Below are 19,735 nucleotides of genomic sequence, written 5' to 3' on the forward strand. Positions count from 1 at the left end.
TGTATCAATTACAGGTTCACCTGCAACCAGTTGTCAAGACAAAGTTATTCTTCAATGAAAAATGAGTAATTTTTTTTAAAAAGCAAGAAGTTAATATGACATTTGTGGTTTAATTGTTGGTAAGTAGCAAGCCTATTAGGGTATGACTATACTTCTTAAATTAGTAGCTACTACAACAAAGAGACTATCTTTCTCTGAAATGTTTAAGAAATAAATTGAGTATTAAGACTAAGAAGCATTGGCTATATTATTTTTCCCAGGATGTGGAGTTGTAATCTACTCTATATACTGCTAAGAAATACTTAGAATTTTATGAAAAATATTTTTTTCCATAAAAAAATTATGAGACTTGGAAACTCTTGCTCTGCATCCTGATATAGTCTGGCTGATGTCTAAATGATAGCAGTACCAAAGCCTGTACCCGGAGGCGGTACTCCTGAAGCTAGTCCTTGGAGTATCTGGTTCAGTACTTTCCACTAAGGTCATTAGTTAAGGACCTAATTTCTAGACTCTATAGCAGAGCCCTCAGCTAAAGTATGGGAGGAATACAGAAATGACTTGCTGATAAGACTAAATGTGACTAACTTATTATGTTAGTCACTGATTTTGATTTACCACGTTTGTTGTTTATAACAATGATTTTTTAAATGTTGCTAAAGGGTTTGCTAGTGTTCATAAAATGATACTGTTATTGAAAAATAGCATCAAGAAACTGATACTTAAAATTAAGAATAATGTGAAACAAAACCATCATTTAACACTGCTTGGCACATAGACATGCAATACATAGTTGTTGAATAACTCAAAATCTTTTAAAATGTGACTGAGCATTTTCAAATTTATTCTTGAATGCATATACTAATTATCTTGGAATTTAAATTATTTTTGAATGAATAAATAGGTGAAATAATAATATTGATGAAGAAGGCAGTAGGGATGGTTTTAGACAATCGTTTAAATTATCGACTGCTGTAAATTTATCTGCTGTTGCTAAATTGGTCTTTTTAAGTATTTCCATGTAAATGAATAGGGTGTGTCTACTAAGGATGGTTTAAATGAGTTTAATTACAACCCTTTGTGTTTCCCCCAATCTCTAATACTTTCTCGTTTCACTTTGTATTACTATACAGTTTCTAGTGGTTAACACTCTACTAGTATTGTTTGTGTTTATGCTTTTTCTGAATGCTATGTAGAATCTTAAAAACTGTAGGTCTTTGCAGCAGTGTTGGAAGATAGGTCATGTTGCATTTTACAGTTTAACTTGTCTATTGAGAATATAATTGTGACAGTAAAGCCTTGCTATATGTGACAGGCACTGATTTTTGATCCCCTCACCCCCACTGGATTACTCAAATAGATTCATTGCCAATGAAGCCAAATAATAGTCTCCTTAGCTTGGTGGAGCTGAATATTTCTTCTTTTTTTACTCAGAACTAAAATCAATGAACACAATAAGCCTGTGGAAAGAGCGGACTGGTGCTGTTATATGTCATATGCCCCTGTATGAAGTCCAGGTTTCTCTCAAGGCACAGTGTTTATATCGACTCTTTGTGCTGAACGCCATTGAAAAAAAATAAGACAGCTTTCATGTTATTCTCTTATTTATTCAGGCTAAACAATTTTTTTTTGCTGTTTCAGTGGCAGTGGTACAAAAGTTATTTGGAATTTTAAATGCTTCGTTTTTGTGTTTAGTAATTGGACGCCTTAGGCTCCAAAATATCATTAGATATCTTGCAGTGAGTAAAGAGAAATGAGTGGTCAACAAAAACATTCTGTAATTTTTAGATAGGTTTTCTTCATGCTTTAAAAATGTCCTATTTTTTATTTTTTCCTATTTTCCAATATTTTTATTTCCTTGACCATAGCCAGTAATACTACTATAGTATAGTAATGATAGTGTACCATAATGATAGTGTACCAAACCTAATGGAAGATAGGTTTCTTTGTGCTGAATTTTCCTTGTCTTTTGATACTTGAATTTCCCCAATTCAGTATATTATATAACCTGTTTTGGTAGTACAAGAATAGCACCCATAGCATCATCAAAACAAGTTTCCATTAATCTAAAAGAGACCTTAGAGGTCATTTCTAGTGTAACCTTTCATTTTACAAATACAATGGTGTAGATGTACAGGAACCACAGGAACCTGAATTTAAGTCCAGATTCTATTACTTGCAATTTGGTCATGACATTCACCTTTCTGAGCTTCTGTTTTCCTATCAGTAAATTAGGAATAAGATCTGTGTCTCTGTTTTGTTGTATCAAGAAAGGATATGGTATTTGTGAGCATCTGGTCGCATCTGGTATGCAGTCGATGCCTAACATTATTTTTCTCCTTCCCTCTGGCCCGAGATGACATGGCTGGTTATTAATCTCATTAATTTGTAAGAAATTGATTTGAATTTCTTTCATTTACTTTTTCTTAACAAGGGATAAATTACATTTCCCCATTATAATTTTTCAGCAGCTCATTAGGAATTATTTTACGTCCAGTGCAGAAAATTACCTTTCCTACATAATTGTTCACTGAATGAGAGTGCTTTGCACTTTGACACATAATGACATCTGAAAATGATTTCCATGGTGAGTATTGGAGGGCAACTTAAACTTTTCAAATATTATTCTTGGAGAAGAGAGGATATTTAAGACATGGAAATAGTTTGAAAAGAGGTTTATTATTTCTCAACCCTTGAAAGCTGTTTTTACATAATTATTTTCCTATTTGACTTACTGAATTGCTTTGTAATCATTCCTATTTTCACATTTAAAAAGTTAAATGCATCATTTTTCTTTGGACTTTACTTAATGTTAAATGAAAGTGCAGCCTGTACTGTCATAAGGGCATAGGAAGAAGAAATAAAACATTGAGAAACTGGGAAAAAATTTAAAGTATCTCTCACTGTAGAAGTTGAGTGTCTGTTATTATACAAATATCTGTAGGCCAGCACAAATGGAAGAATGAATCTGAATCTGTCTGATATGGCTTCTTCTTTTTTTTTAATCTGGATTTTTTTTATCATGCAAACTGATTTTGGTATTTGAAGCTTAAAGTTGAACTTTAACACAAGTACATGTTAGCATGTACATATTTGGAAAAACTTTTATTCTTTAATCATACTTTAGAGATAGGTCCAGGTGGCTAATTGGAAGTTTTTGTTCTAATTGGGAAACAGATTACATTGGCTCTTCTCAAGACTTCCTTCCATTTCTTGAAGAATGAGAGAAGGTCAAGTTCATTTGTTTGTTTCCCTATGTCTCATCTACATATTGTGTTAATAGTGAATATTTACGGGGGTATGAACCCTTTAAATTGTAATATTATATATGTGTATTTGTATTTTTTGTGTGTAAGTGTGCATGTAATTTCCTAGGGAATATTAGACGTTGAATATCAGAAAAATCACACAGAATAGTGGAATATTTTTTAGATTCCAAAATTTGTACAGTTCTCCCAAATAAAGTCCTTAGTGGAAGGCTGAATTTATAGTAGGAGACAAAACACTTGCTTCATGCATCTTCCGGTCTGATATTGTACACTGACCTTATCAAGGATGATGTCTTTCTGTAAGTCTCCCCTACATTTGGTTAATTTCATCTCCACTTCTTCAGAGTTAATCATAATCAAGTTTAAATGATTTAACATCTTTTGTTTTTAAAGAATTTTTCTCTGAATTTATTTTCCTCCCAAGAACATAATGTAGTTTATTTCTAGTATTAGATGAACCCATTGTTGGATGTTCTTGCTATGCCGTGTTGGTACTACGTCCGTTTTGGCAGTGGTTTACATCCAGGAGGAACAGGATTTAGGAAGCTTCTTTTCTGCTTCCCATTCTGTATGCTTACCTACTGTCCATGGGAGATCTTAGATACATTACTCTGTGCTTCATTGTGTGCTCCATTTCCTGCAACTTGTTGATTATTCCACATAAAGCCATAAGCAAAAATAAATAAAATACACAAACACAAAAGCATCAGTAGACAACAAAATATTAAAGTAGCAAACATTGTTAAACAACAAAATAAACACTGGTGCAGTTTGCTGTCCACTCTATAAAATGAATACCCTGGAATGCCAAATCTTTTTCTCCCTGGTCTAGCCAACTAGTGTTAGAGAGGAACAGGCAACTTACTTAGAATTTCCCAAGAGTCTGAGAATATCTACAACCTGTAAAGGATTTGATATTTTTGGTAGATGTGTTTTTTGAACAAAAGAAAGTGACTGAAGCATTTTTTAGTTAGAGCTTATTATTTTACAAGACTCAGACTCTAGATTCTAACACTTTAGACTTTAACACAAATTCATGTGATTTAAACGAATGGTCTTCTCTTTAAATATAAAATCAGGACATTAATATTTGCCTTTTATTTTCCAGATAGTAGTTGTAATACATGGTGTGAACATAGTTTGAAAACAGTGCAAGTACACATAAAAAACCCAATAAGTATCAAGTGTATCATGCAGATAATGTGAAAGGATTGGACCTTGTATCTTTAATTATTTCAGGTCATTTCACTTCCAGGTACTTCAAAGAAGAGAATTAATCGTCTGTTTCACAGCAGTGCATTGTATAAAAATTATTTGATTCGTGTTGTCTTATGACAGTAGGTAGCAGTGGCAGAGTATAGGCAGAGAGTAGGGAGCAAGAAGCAGGTAACTGGAGTATGTGGAAATAAAGTGGCAGAAATAGGAGTTGACCAAGTTTCAGAAAGAGCAGGGTAGAGCTTTTAGTCAGAAACTAAACTGACTTGAATATCAGGAGACGAGGCAGGCGGTTAATAATTAGGTGGTATGTTTCACTCTTTTTTTCTTCCCTACTAGTGTCCACAGTAGGGCTCTGCTGTGATAATTAGGACATTTTGGCTGTAACAAATAAACGATCATTTCATTCTGTTACTTTCAGTCTTGTTTGAACTTTATGTAGTGTAACAATGATCCTGGAATGGAAGGAAGGTGGAAGAAAATTATTATAAGTAAAAATAGCATTTTCAAAAAGAAAATAGGTAACACCAAGAAGTAACAGATTTCTGCTCTGGAAAATTCCCACCAAAGTGAAATATATGATGTTTCTGGTTATAGAGCATCTTTCACATGGAATTCTTTGGGCTTCTTTAAAAAAGAGATTCTACTGATGCATGAATAGTAATTATTTGGGAGTCTAGTTTTTGTTTTTGGATTCCTAAAAGATCCTTTTTCTCAAGATTTACTTTATTTGTACATTCAGTGGTAATTTTTTGTCTTGCTTATTTTCTTCTGATATCAAAAACAGTACAAGTACAAAAGTTTAAATAAATCAGAAAACTTTAAAAATTGTGTGTCTCATAACTAAGAGAAAACCATTGTCAGCATTTTGATATCTTCCCTCCTGTGAGAGTTTATGTATATAGAGTGTTTACGTGTATACCTATGTGCATATATATGTATGTATATCTGTGTATATTTATATATAAAATTATGGCATGTAGCATGTAACATTATTTTCATTTTTGTTATCTAATACATTATTGATATTTCATCATCATCTAAGATAATTTTGGGATGGGTAACATAAAGATTGTTTATTTGAGAGTAATACATTTTTAAATATTTCTGTAGATTAGGCACATACGTTTTTTTCTGTCACTAATGCTGCAGTAAATATCCAACACTTCTATAGTTTATAATTATTATCTTTCAGAGGATTGTCTAAATAGGAACTTCTCAGTCTTGGCCTGAGGCAGAGCATAACTTATGTTCTATTTATCTTACTTTATTATATTTACTCTTCAGTACATAAATATAAAAATTTTTAAAGTGTAAATGAAAATACCTTCTAATTTTTATTTATTAAGATATAATTTTCACTCTATATGTGTAGTTAATTTGTCTGATTTCTGTAGAGATTTGTGAGGCTGCAGACCCCTAAAAAGCATACTGAGTCCACAGATCACATCAGAAGTGTGATTCCTGACTACTCTGGAGTTAGAGCAAGAAATAAGTCCTTTGTTCACATTAAGAAAAGAAGAATTTTAATGTGTTTAAAACACAGTCTAATTTATATGCTTACAACAGTTCTGAGGTTGATTAAAATCTGTAGAGTGAATGAAAATTGCATGTAGTTCTCATTTTAGTTGACCTTCCATGTTAATTAGGACATTTTTTCATTTGTCTTGGAGCTAAGTACATTCTCTTTGTTTAGGATAAACTTTGATTCTTTTTCGGGCCCTTCTTCTTGCTTTAATAAAGTTTATCACTTTCAGATCTCTTTTTGCTTTCTTCCAAAATTTGAATGACAAGTCAAAGTACTATGATGAATAGTCGTTTTTTACTTATTATTCATTTATTCATTCAATGACAAACATTTATTATTGTATGTGTTAGGTACTTTTCCAAGCACATGGGATAAATTCATGAGCAAAGAAGACAAAATTCCTTGTTCTCAAACAGCTTATATTTTGATAGGAAACAAGATAGTAAAAATAAGTAAATTAAAGTGTTTCTGAGTGCAGTGGAGAAAACTAAGGACTTAAAAAAACCGCGAGGAAGCTAGCCATGCATATATTTAGGGGAAATGCATTTTAGGCAGAGGGCTTAGTAAATGAGAAGTCCCCAAAGGAGGAGTACTCCTGATCTGTGAGCAACAGCAGCATGGCCAGTTTGGCCAAAGGAGAGTGATTGTGAGGATCTGTAGAATGAGAGGTCAGGGTGGTAATAGTAGTTTATAGAGCTGTCAACAGGACAGTGCAGGGTTTGAAGTGGAGTAACATAATCTGACTTACATCTTGATGGGATCGAACTGATTGCAGAATATAAAGAAAAGATATTGAGATAGAGCAAGACTAGAAATGGGAAACTAGTTAGGAGCCTTTTGTGATAATCTGAGTAACAGAAGGTTGTGACCTGAGGCCAAGATATAATCAAAGGAGGTGATTAAACATTACAATTAATGGTGTTGGGTGACAGACTGCATTTGTGGTGTCAAGTATGAATAGTGTTTTGGCTTTAACACCTGGGACAATGGAATAGGTATGAACTGAGATGGAGCTGAGTGTGGGAGGGGAAGATATTTGGAGAATAAATTTTAGAGATGTTAATTACTTTTTATATCCAAGTCTTATATTCAGGGGAAGAGACTATTTGAGAGGCTTTAGTATATAAATATTATTGGTAACCATGAAATTAGATGAGATCACAAAGTTCGGTATAAACAGAGAACTGAAGAGTTCCAAGGAATGAACCCAGCATCACTCCAGAGGTCAGAGATCAAAAGTGAGGAGTAATATACAAAGGAATCTAAGTAGTAGTAGTGTGGCTTGTGCTATTGTAGGAATATGTACCACATTGAGAAATATAGACACAAATTTCGGAAATGGTGCAGGTGAACTTAGAGTAGAATAGAACTATCAAAAATATTTCTACTTTGAATACAGTGAGAGAAAAAAATAATTTGAAACAAGGATTTGAATATTGATTTTTGAAACAATTTTTTTAAAAAGTACACTGGAGTACTCCTAGAAACTTGAAAGATTGGGGTGACATTTTTTTCTGGGGTTGTTTTCTTTTTTATATAGCAAGTGAAAAAATTAAGTAAATTAATTGCAACATATAATAAAAGATAATCACACACACTGTGAAACAATTTTGTCACTCAAGAGAATGACAGTTACTTTAATACTCATAAGCAGGCCAAAGATTTGTTGCATAAACACTTTTGGAATGACCACTAACACAGAATGGATGGGTGATGGAAAAGCCAACATTCTAGGCCATTATATCTGGATGCATATTTATTATAGAATTGCCTTTAATAATTTGTAATGTTATCTTATTAATTAACATAATGGAAAATTACAACAGTAGGTCTAGAAGGAGAGAAAGTAGGTCTAGAGGGAAAGATAATTTCAAATAACATTTAGACAATATTTTAAGGAAATTATGGAGTACTAGTTCTCAAAACTAGCAGCATGTTAGAATGGGGATTTGTTAGAAAGGACCAATGCCACACTCACAGAAATTTTTTAAATTGTTTTGAGTTAGAGTGAGGCCATCTATATTTAGTTAAAGTCCCACAGGTGATTCTAATGTGCATGGTTAAAGTAATCAACACTGAAATAATAGGATGGAAAGCAAGGAAATTGTGTATGTTTTGTGTAAGCCATTTCTACCACTTTGTGTTCCAGTAGGTCATCCTGGTTTTTTTTTTAACATTTGTTCTGAATACACATTAGTGCCTGGTCAATGCATTTGTACTGATCATCAAAATGTGAATTAGTACAGCTTTGCAAGGAATACAGGCCAAGGCTTACAATGTGAAATTGTATTTAAGCCTACCATCGTTGGTGAAAAAAGTTAAAAATAACAGGTGAACACTGGGAATAAATCAAGTTGGTGGAATAACAGTCTTAGTACAAAATCTTGGATATGAACTTATTCATGGCAGGATAAGTACACCTGCCATGTACACCTTGCTTTTACTTGGAAACACTAATTAAAATATATTGGAATATTTCCAGTCTTAGGTCACAATTTCTGTCTGGTAATTACCTCTCTTATTATTTTCCAAAATTTGCAGCATACATTGCATCCATATGGTGTTATATACACACCCCAATTCATATGTACATACATACCAGAGTCTTTTCTGTTCCATTTCCCCATTCTGTCTTTCTGTTCAAAATTTGGCAAGAGGGAATGTGAGAATTCAGGACACTGTCATACCAGGAATGTATTTGTAATGTATTGAGAAGTTAGACAAAATGTTTTGAGAGCAGGGTGGTCTTATTTGATGCCCCATAAATAGAATGTCCATGTCACTCATACTGGTCCTTCTTGCTCATCAGTGTCATGTGTGAGCCTGACTAAAATTGTCTGTCCTTATCTCATTGTCCATCCACAAGTACTTAAAATCAAGTAGGAAAGTCCAATGACAGGTAGCTGCTATTAGTCCTTAAGTTTTTGGCTTACGTTTCCACTCTTTTGAAACTCTTTTCAAAGAGTAAATGAACAGTCTATAGGATGTGCCTACTTCCTGGATGCATTTAATGTTGGAATGGATTGAAGCCTAATGCTTGGCTTCGTTTTTGGAAGATCTTGTGGATCAACATGGTTTTAACCACCACATCCAAAGCATTAGAAAATCCTTTTTTTCCCATAGATTGTCCTCCAATTTTACTTCTTCGTTTCTAATTTCTTTTATCCATGTGCCATGCCTCTGAAGTCCATCTCTTTGCTGTGACATAGGCAACTGTTAGCAGAGCTGTTCCTAGAACATCTTATTTGATAGTTTAGGATTAAGGTCATATGCTTAGAACTTGGAATAGATAAGACACAGGGTTACATCTTGGTAGACCATCTAAATTTATGTGAGGGAATGAGTGCTAACTTAATAGCTCCCAAATATAGGGTCAAATCTTGGACAACTGGGCCAGTGTTCATTCCGTGCAGCTGTGTACCTGAAGAATTTTTAATCTCTGAGGAGTTTTCCTCCAGGTAAAATGCCCTTGAACTCACAGCTTAATCAGAATCTTTGAAAAACTGAGGATAAAGAATGAAATTGGGAATGGCCTCTCTTTCTTGAGGTTGAATATACATTTACTTGTTACTGAGAGAAGCAAAGGCTGATGGTTAGTTGGGCAAGTCAGTGGTTAGGCTGCTCCCAGTATCCTATTTTGACTTTTCTTTAGAAGGAAGGAGGCTGTTTTAGCCAAAAAAATGCACTAGGGTTGAAATGTGCTCATGAGGTATGAGAGGACAGCAGGAGATTGTAATGTATTTTGAAGTTTTTCAAGTTGTTATAGTATCTTTCAGACACATATGAGAATGTATAAAGTTAACATGTATAAAATGTATGATAGTTAAGCTATTCAGTTTGGGTTAGAAGTGCTTTGCAATAATTGTTATGTGATTGATACTGAAGTAGCCATGTAGTTTTACTAACTCCATTCTACACAACAGATAGATTCAAAACTAATTAAACAGATGTATTAATAAATTAGTTGGCAGGGTAATAATTGTGAACAGGAAGAATCAAAGATGAAGTGAGGAAGTATTTTGAGTTTCTTGCTGATGGGAATAGTGAAAGTGGTAGACTGTGGCAAGGCAGGGTATAATTCATAGACAAATTCCAGTATTTCTGTTTATTCAGTTTCAATTCACTGAGTTGTTTGATTATAATGGACATTTTCATATTGTACTCTTGAAATATTTGATGCAATGAAGGCTTCTAAAAATTCAATTATACGGAAACAATAGCCATAGGACATCGTAAAGTTATTATTGACCATGATAACAAAGGGCAAAATGCTAAAACACAATTTTTATTTAGTAATGTTGGTGCTATTGCTTGGAACCAAATATTTATATTATTTTCAAGGCAAACAAACTTCAATTTAATATTGACTTTTTTGGTAATAAATCAGGAGGTACTGATTCTTAAAGTAGTAAGTTAAAAGTTACTTTTTAATGAGATCAATTGATTATTTTTTATTAAAACTGTAATGAAAGTATAAAGCTAATTCACAAAGTGATGATTCTTTTTCTGTTGGGACTTTTGTATAGAAATGTGGAGTGTCTAAGAGATAATTTTGCATTTCAAACTTAAAAGTTTTCAGAAATTTTTCATCAGAAAATAATGTCCAGTTAGCTAGGTTTAAAATAGAAAAATGCAAATTTGATATGATGAATTACCTTGATATTAAAGACACACTGCATCATGAATATTGCCCTGCAAAACTACCTAAGATCCCTGAAGACCTACACAAGAGAAGTATTTTATTTAGATAATGAAAAAAAAATCCGGAACAATAGCTTTGGGATCCCTGAGTTCTATTCCCTGTTTTACCGTTAGCTCCATAGCCTCCATAGCCGTGAGCAACAAATTTAACCTTCAAAGCCTTTTCCTCATTTGGCTAAAGAATGAGTAATAATTTCCAGCTACATGAATAATAGAGTTGTCCTAGTAGGTGATTATCTTTATTTAGTTCATTAAGTTCTGTAGGTTATAACGCGAGTACTATGATGTGAACCCACACAGTTATCATCTAGCTACTTGTTTTATTTAAAACAAATGTTTGTTTAAAAAGTATTCATGTTTGGTCTGTTAGGTGCAAGGGACCAAATGACATGTCTCCCTGGTAAAATCTGAGACCGTGAAATGCAGTGTCCACTTGTTACTTATTATTGTATCCTGTCCACTCAAGGCCTACTTTCAAACCTCTGTGTGGGACTAATCAGCAGCATTCATTTAGACTATAAATATGAATGACATAGAGTTGTCTTATAATTATGAAGCCACCAACTGTGTGCATGTACAGGGGAGTGGAACTGAATTAGGAGGGCCTTTTGTTTTGAACAAGAGGTCTAAATTTTATTTTCCTTTACTGTTAGTTCCTTATGAATAAACTGCGTGCTCTCCCCTCAAATTTTCAGTGTCCTATGTGCTTTTTGTTTTATTCCGAGGTACCCCCCAACGTTAAGTGTTTTATTTCTCTATCATCTGTTAGCTTTAAAAGAAAGGAACAGTATTCACTGCTTTCTGCTTATCTCACATCATCAGAATCAGTCCTGGAATAGATTTCCTCACAAGACTAGCCATAAGGAATCTTCAGAAACATGACGTCCACATCTGTTGGGCACATGCCACACTAGGTGTATACTAAAATGTGAGAGAAGAGATACGAACCAAATAACACTAAAAGAATTTCCAAAGTTTTCAAAATTTAATACATTTTATAATCTGTCCAATCTCTCAATCAGTGTGCATTGAGTTTGTAAGATAGTAATAGGTTAAGTATAAGTTAATATAATAAATCTAATTATTTGGGCAACGAATGCCACTCTGTTTTCTTCAAGTATCTATGTCAAGTATTTAAGGATGAAGAATAGTCCATTTTCACCCATAATGTTTTATTTCACCTGAGGAAGGGCAAAATTAAATTTAGATTTATCAGGCCAAGATCTGATATATTTTGAATGTCTTATAAAATGTCTAGTTACACTGTGATTACCTCCTCGAATTTTTACTTAGCATGTTCAGCCTTTGAAACTTATTTACATGTGGAACCATTTCATTTTTCTCTTCAGAGCTCTTTGAAGCTAAACTGTACTTTGGAAAAAAGCCTACTCTCTGAAATCGTTATTATTGCACTTCTGAAAGCTGCATCCCTTCTTCAGGAATGTAGAAGTAGGAAACGATGCAGTGAAACTGGTTAAAGTGGTGGGATAGTGAGTACATATAAATGTACTTTCAGGATAACTTTTTTTCTTTGGTGAAATGCCAACGATATCTTAAAGTGAGAAAGCTTGACTTTGTGAAGTGTTGGTGGACTTTAAATTGCATGCAAAGTCAAAGCTCTTTAAAAGAAAGTAAATCAGATCCACTGTGCAGTTTAGCTCTTGGGGGATTCTTGCTTTTGGGGGAAGAAGTGAGGCATTTCATTCTTATGTATTCTCTGAATAATGGAAAGACTTTCTGACACCTGAATTTAAAAAACATTATTGTAGTCTGTAATCTTATAGTATATTGGTTCTGAAGAGTATTTTAGGAACCTAGCCCGATGCCTTACTTTGCAGAGAGAAAAACTCGCTGTCAGAGAATTTTAAGTAGTTGCTTGGTGAAGAGCACAGAGCTATTACTTAGACTTCGGTTACAATCCAGATGGCTTTTCCCTTACTCTGGTCCTGTGATTCTAAAGAGTTAAGGAAAATGACTCGGATACTCCCATTCCAGTTAATAGCAATCTTGGGTCAGTAGCACTTATTGTGTTATAAATAAATTGGAACAGCTTGAAAAGAATGGTAAAGCTCCATTGGGGTGGAATCGGGATTACTCAAAGGAAGCTGCACCTCGTCAGAGGAAGCAACTGGTAAAGACAGGACTTTGCTCATTGGTCTTGTCACAGATTTGCCTGCAGATTTTTTTTTTAAACAGAAAAGTTAAGTGTTAAGGCACCTCACCTTTTATTGGAATTGCTCTTACATTAATTGACTTTATTGTTGTTATTGTTTGTTTAGATAAAGTGCAGATCTTGGCCCTGTTGCTTTCTTTTTATCTCAGGTCCTTTCTCAGTTTTTCTCTGCTCTCTGTCACTGAATTGAGTTATCTTCAGTCTCTGCTTCCTGTTTTCCCTGCCTACCCTCAACACCCTTCCTTTGTTCATGGCTAATTTCAGCGAGAACAATTTTATAGTTTCCTGACATCTGTAGATTTAACCCCAATGATTTCTAATGCAAACTCAGAAATTCTGGAATGAGATGACATCTATGCATTATTTTGGATTGTGGATGTGGGAAGGCCATGTACTCACATTAGAAAGTCAAATCTTAAAAATTAGGTGCTGGATTCACTTCATTTAATTGCTTTATAAAATTGAAATAACACTGTAACTCATTAAAGTGAGAATATTTTTTCCCCAAGGTTCTCTCAGACTCTCAAGTAGGACATTACTTTGTAAATTTTTTTTAGGGTAGTTAATGGTTTCCATTTTAGCACTGCTATTATGTGCTAAGAGACCTGTGCTTGATGGAGGGACCTCATATTAATGAGGCCCAAGTTAGGAGTTTGATTTATGTATGAGACACCTTAGAAGAGAAGACCCTCTTTATTGCTGTACTTACTATTATCATTCATTTTTATATGGGCCTTCTGTCAGCACAACTCAGAAATGCAGCAAAGGGCAGTGGTGATCAAACCTCACCACTTAGCCTCTACGGGAGCTTGGGAAAGTGCCTGTGCTGGTCCCACTAATTACATTGAACTCTCCAGGAATAGGACCAGAATATTGGTATTTTTAAAAGTCCTCCAAGGTCTGTCATGGTGGAGGCTAACTTGGCAAGTTTGGATTTGAGAAGTCTACTATTTGGGACCCACGTGGGTATTCTATTGAGTAACTTTATGTATATTTATGTATCTTTATGTAAAGATACTTTATGTATCTTTATGTAAAGATACTTTATGTATCTTTATGTAACTTTATGTAAAAGTGTAGAACCATGTGACATTGGTAATCATTTTTAAATACATGTCATCAAACTAGGCAGAATTAATGTGCAGTCGGTACTGTGGGGGGACCCGGACAATTCAGTATCACCTATGGCTGTGTTGGAAAACTAGCAGGGAGTATTGCGTACATTAGAATTATGTATAATTTCATCGTACATCAACACATTTATTGAGGGTCAGCTATGTTTCAGGCACATGGGTTAGAAAAGTAAACAAATGCAAAAACATTCGGCCCCTATGGAGTTTAGATCTTTGAGGAAGAGGCCACATAGTGGTCAGGGCCTTCCTGTACAGCAGGTCTAACACAGTTCCTGTTTTGTCCCCAAGTGTCGGACCGTTGGAGCCTCAGATAGTAGTTTGCTTGGTGTTAGAAGGCCACTGCCCTGAAGAGCCCTATCTGCTGAGACCAGAGTCATCTTCGGCCTCTGCAAAGGCTGACAGTGTGAGAAGCAGGAGAGAGGGGGCAGTATATATGAAGGGACTTGCAGGTCCATGTTTGTTGTCTCACATCATGTTCAGAACGTCTACAAGAAGAAGGCAAACTGCCACCACGGTTCTAATTCACCCTCCTTTCTGCTTCTGGAACCCCCACACACCTGATTTCATATAATTTTAAAGAGAATTGAAAGTTGAAAAATGCTACTCAGTTTATAGGGACTTTGTGCAGGTCTGGCACACGTAAAGCTCTTAGCCCAGCACTTGATGTATAGAGAAGCTTAGTGAACAGGAATGTTTGCGTTATTAGGGAAAGGGACAAGAGTTTTTGTTTAAACTTAAAATTAAAGAAAATATGGAACTTGTAAGAGCTTTAACATACCTTAATAAAAGAGGTGTGAGACATACTTCCTGTAAATTTTTTAGTCCAAGGTTTAATTTCTTTAACTGAATCTGTTAAGTTAAAAGTGCTTTGGATGGCTACAATTTTTTTGTCTAAGTGATTCAAGTTTCGTTCTTTGCAGACATCCAACATAATGCTCTGACATCTGCAGTTTTGTAGCTAAAAAGCTAGTTAGAGTGATAAACTGCTTCCAGAAACATCTGGGGTCCATTTCATTTCTGTGCTTACTGTGGGCTTCTAGGTTTGACCTCTGCACTGGCAGGTTTTTCTAATGATGAGGGCTAGTCTGTCAGGTGTACTCTATGGAAAGGCTTCTGTCTTACACTCAAATAACTCATTTCTTCCAACTTATTTGAACATGGATGAACTCTCCTGGCTCAGTACTTCCACAAGGTTTGCAAAAAGATTCAGAGACTAGGAAAACACTCCTCTCTGTGGCTTGGGAAGTGGGTGACAGACAGGTCTCACAATTACAGCCCTGTGGGTAGTTTCTTTGAAAGTACTCAAGAATGGCTTAGCATTTGGATATCAAACCTGATTAGTTCTCTGGTTTTTCCCTGTTTTTAACTTAAACATTACAGAAACAGTTGGGAACGATCTAGCCCTAAAACGAGGAAATGGACCTGTTCTCTCTGTTCTACGGGACTGATATGGACAATTATATAACAGACTTATAAATACAGTCCCAAAACGCCAAACTGCTACCAGTAGCCTGCTACCAGCACCATGGCTGTTGGTTAAATTCTTCAGCATGTGGGTGTGAATGGCCACTGGCTAGAAGAAGTACCAGTTCCACTTCAGGTCAGTTATGAAAGGCTCTCAAAGGACTTTTATAATTTAATTTGTGATCCTCTGGAAGTGTTTTCATTTGGCCAATAAAGATCTTGGATAAATATCACCTCCCTTTTCTTCTTAACCTTTACCTCTATTCAAATGAAACGAAGTTTCAAATGACATATCAGGTCCTTAAACTTTAAGCCCACAAATAATTTGTAAACTGAGTAAGATATCTGTGTTCCTGGCTATGAAGCTGTAGGTAAGATTGTTCAGGAGAAAAATTGAGCATGTGGATTACAACCCTGACTAGAGCTTGAATTTGGTCTGTGGTACACATTTGTAAAAAAGTTGTATTTAAGTGTAGCTGATAATATTAACAATATTATGATAGTTACATTAGTTTCGAGTATACTAAGTTTGAATGGTGACTGATGGTTGCTAGAATTAGCAACCATCACATTAGCAAGGCTTAAAATTTTTTATTCTTGTTTGTGTCTGCTTCATGTAGTATATTGTACTAGATTTTGTAGGACTTTTGAATCCCAGTGTTTATTAGACATTTCTGGCCACTTACAGAATACATCTAAAGCATGCATGTGTACACACACACACACACACACACACACACAGATACAATATATTTAAAATAACCTGTTCTCAAATTTGTCACTGACAGTACAGAAATACAGCTCAGCAGAATCACACCATAACTAGGAAAATACAAAGTGAGTAATTCCACCATAGCAGTCTATTTAATAAACTTGGATTTGGATACAAGGGGTACAACAAAAAGAGGGCTTTTTAATTGATTAAAAATATTAAAGACTTTATAGGCCCGTGGGCCACCCTAATACAAAGAATGCATGCAGTGCATTGGATGTGACTGTTACTACATATAAATGAAAATGTGTACCTTTAATCAGTGCTGGCAGAGTGAAATCGACAGATGAGTTAACTCATTATCCATATACTTTCAAATATTTAAGCACTACTACTTTAGAGATTATTGGCTTAATTTTTTAAAAAATCAATAATAATTATTGACTTTTTTGAAAAATTTACTTACTAATACCTTCACTTTTCTCTTCCAAATGTTGCCAGTTACTTATCAAGATGTGAGAGATATTCATGATGATAAATTGAACCTGTTTTCATGAAGATGACAAATCAATTATGTGTTTCTAATGATATGTTTTTATAGTTTTTCTGTATTAACATACTAGGTATGGAATTAAGTAAAAACAATGCAAACTTCTATAATTATCTGGCAAGTTTAAGTATGGATCATTTGGTCCCCATACTAGGAGAGGAAATAAAATATAATTGTTTGAACGTCATTTGCTTCCAAGAAATATATTTAAAATATGAAACAACATTGAGAATGTTTAAGAAAAAGGAAGCCTTGAAGAAATCATCATGACTCAGAATCACAGTATGTGAGACATTTATTATATAACACATTATAATATTTCTGAGTACTATAGTTATGTAACAGACTGTAAATTTTGTGTGTGATCTGTTTACATAAGTCACCAGCTATCTGACTTGGATGTTAGACCAACACCAAAAAGTCCGGACTCTTGCTCTGCTGATTACTATATCCGAGGGCTTTGGTTTGATCTAGATAGACATTGGATGGGGACTGACTTTATAACATGTTTCCTCTGCACCTGAAATGCTACAACTTTGATAAGACAACTGACCATGAATGGGACTTTGGAAATGTGATTTGGAAGGTGGTGGTTTACCAAAAGCAGCGTGAAAAAAGACTGTATGAGGTACTTAAATTCTGGACCTAAAAGAAACACGCAGAAAATTTTCCAGACAGTTAAAAAGGAGGGCCTTCCTCTTCAATGGGCTTTTTGGGACTTTGATTTATTTTTGCAAAATTTTTACTTTGTCATGATTTGATTTGATTACCCGTTAGTGGTAAAAGAGATAAATCAGTAACAAATGATGAGTAAACTGATCTCCAGGTAAAGAAATGCAATGTTTATGCCTATTTTTTAGTGAGAGGGCACTTCATGAGATAAAATACAGTGGCACAAAGAAGGCTTCCCGATGTGCAGGAAGCACCTACTATTGTACCAGGTTGTCTAGAACAGACCATTGTTTTGACCATCTCTGACTCTGGGAGTTCTTTTAGTTGAGCCTACAATAGACTATGTGGTAGTTCCTAATTCACTGTGGCATTTAGGGACAACAACAATTTATTTCTCACTTATGGTGCCTGTCCGTAGCAAAGTCACTGGGAACATTGTGCCCTGTATTGCATCAAACAGAGAGTACTTTGAAGGTCACTGAAGTTTAATCAATTTTTTATAAGTAAATTCTGTTTTTTCAGGATCCCTGCTCATAAGTTAAAGGATCATGCAGTGTGCTCAAGGGACTGCATGGTCACATCTGTACTATGAAACAGACAAACAAATAAACAAACAAATAAGTGAAAGAAAGAAATATAAGGCATAATAGCAAAAAGTACCTGGTTTTTATTTTTTTTCATGGAGAAATAGAGACTTAGTTTCACACAAGAAAACAGGTAATCATTCATAGCACAAACGGAGATTTTCTGAGGTAAATTATTATTCTTTTGGGAGTACTAATTTTATGTATAGGTTTTACCCAGAGCTACCTAAGAGTAGAGTTTATAAATTGAATTACTACATACTGTGCTAATTACAAACATTCTAAATAACTGAAAAGCTAGTCCTTTTGGTTTTGGGTACTTGACACTTGTATTCATTTCAAGTAGTTAACAATGCTCAGTGTACTATGAGTTTGTAAGTGTAGGAAAGCTGTGAGTGAGGCAGTGGGTGTCTTGTGTCCCATTTTCAATATTTCAAAAACCTTGTATATGTAGAATTGTGCTTTTGAAGCATCAAACTTCTTTCATTGATTATATTATTTTATAATTGTGACATAAGTTGTTCGTGTTACTCAGAAGCTCTGGATTGGCAGTATTAAGGTATCCAAAACTAAAATAAAAATTAGTGCAGTGATGTTATGTTGAAAACAAGCTCATTCTAATTTGGTTGTAAGGGGTGTGGAATAACATTGCTATCCAGCTCTACTTAGTTTCCCAGCTATTAGTTTCAACTAAAAGCATATTAAAGCACATTAAAATTTTATCACTGCTCCAATCAATGTGAAGGGAGTCACCTGGGATCCTCTGATTATGTTCATTTTGGAGAATTAGTCTATGAGTTCTGCCAAGGGAAGTAGAAGACACAGAAGAACGAGTACAGAGGCACATTATACTCGCTTCACACTGGTCGTGCATATTAGGTCAATACTCCAGAGATGTTTCTCAAGTGCTAATTAATGACTCACCTTGACATTATGCGAGGGCAGCTGTCATCACATCTCAATGTTCTCTTTCTCTGCTACTTCTCTGCCTCTGGTTGATGAAATTTCAATGAGATGGTGTTGAACAGGGCCAAGTTTTAGAGTCCTGCCAGCGCCACTTACTGGCCTGTGACTTTAAGACCATCACTACCTCATCTGAAACGTGGGATTGAATGAGGATTAAGTGAAATAATATATGTCATGGTTTAGCACTCTGGCCTAATACATGTAAGTAGATAAATAATAGTTGCTTGTTTTTTTCTGATAGTAAAGTGAACAAGCCCTGGGAAATAAGAGAAGTTTAAGTTTCTTAAACTTTCTTAGATTATGCTAAAATGATGGAATGTTTTGAGATGTTCCCTTAAGCTTTGTAATTCCCTAAAGATCATGCACTGTCCCAAACAACTATTTGAATGACAAAAACTTTGTAGGCTCTAACCTTGAACAACAATGGATGAGAACATGCTTATATTTGAAAAGAAATAAGAACTTTCTCTTTTATTTTGCATACATGTGTATCCATGACAAAGACCCTTTCCTAACTTGTGTTACTCAGGAAGCAGTGAATTGAACTATAACAGTGGAAAATGTCTGTGAAAGAGAGCAGCTTTCCTCTGACTCTAGACTGCAGGATAATGTCCGATGAGCATTCTCTGGAATATTGCTGTGTAGCCTATGGCTAATTCTTCACTTATCAATTGAGCTGGTAGACAGACACTCACTTCCAGATGTGTTACCAACTTTCTGTTGAAGTGCGAACACCAAAGAAAAATAATTTTCACTTTTGGATTGCTAGTA

At 34.8% G+C, this 19,735-nt stretch overlaps 1 protein-coding gene across 1 annotated transcript in view; it reads left to right on the forward strand.

The window, feature by feature from the left end:
• The window catches only part of PTPRK (protein tyrosine phosphatase receptor type K), a 498,469-nt gene that overhangs the window by 133,791 nt on the left and 344,943 nt on the right, over nt 1-19,735 (forward strand). The window lies entirely within an intron of this gene.

Source organism: Artibeus jamaicensis, unplaced genomic scaffold (assembly GCF_021234435.1).
Source record: "Artibeus jamaicensis isolate MK-2021 breed Jamaican fruit bat unplaced genomic scaffold, CSHL_Jam_final contig_387, whole genome shotgun sequence".
Taxonomy (NCBI): Eukaryota; Metazoa; Chordata; class Mammalia; order Chiroptera; family Phyllostomidae; genus Artibeus; species Artibeus jamaicensis.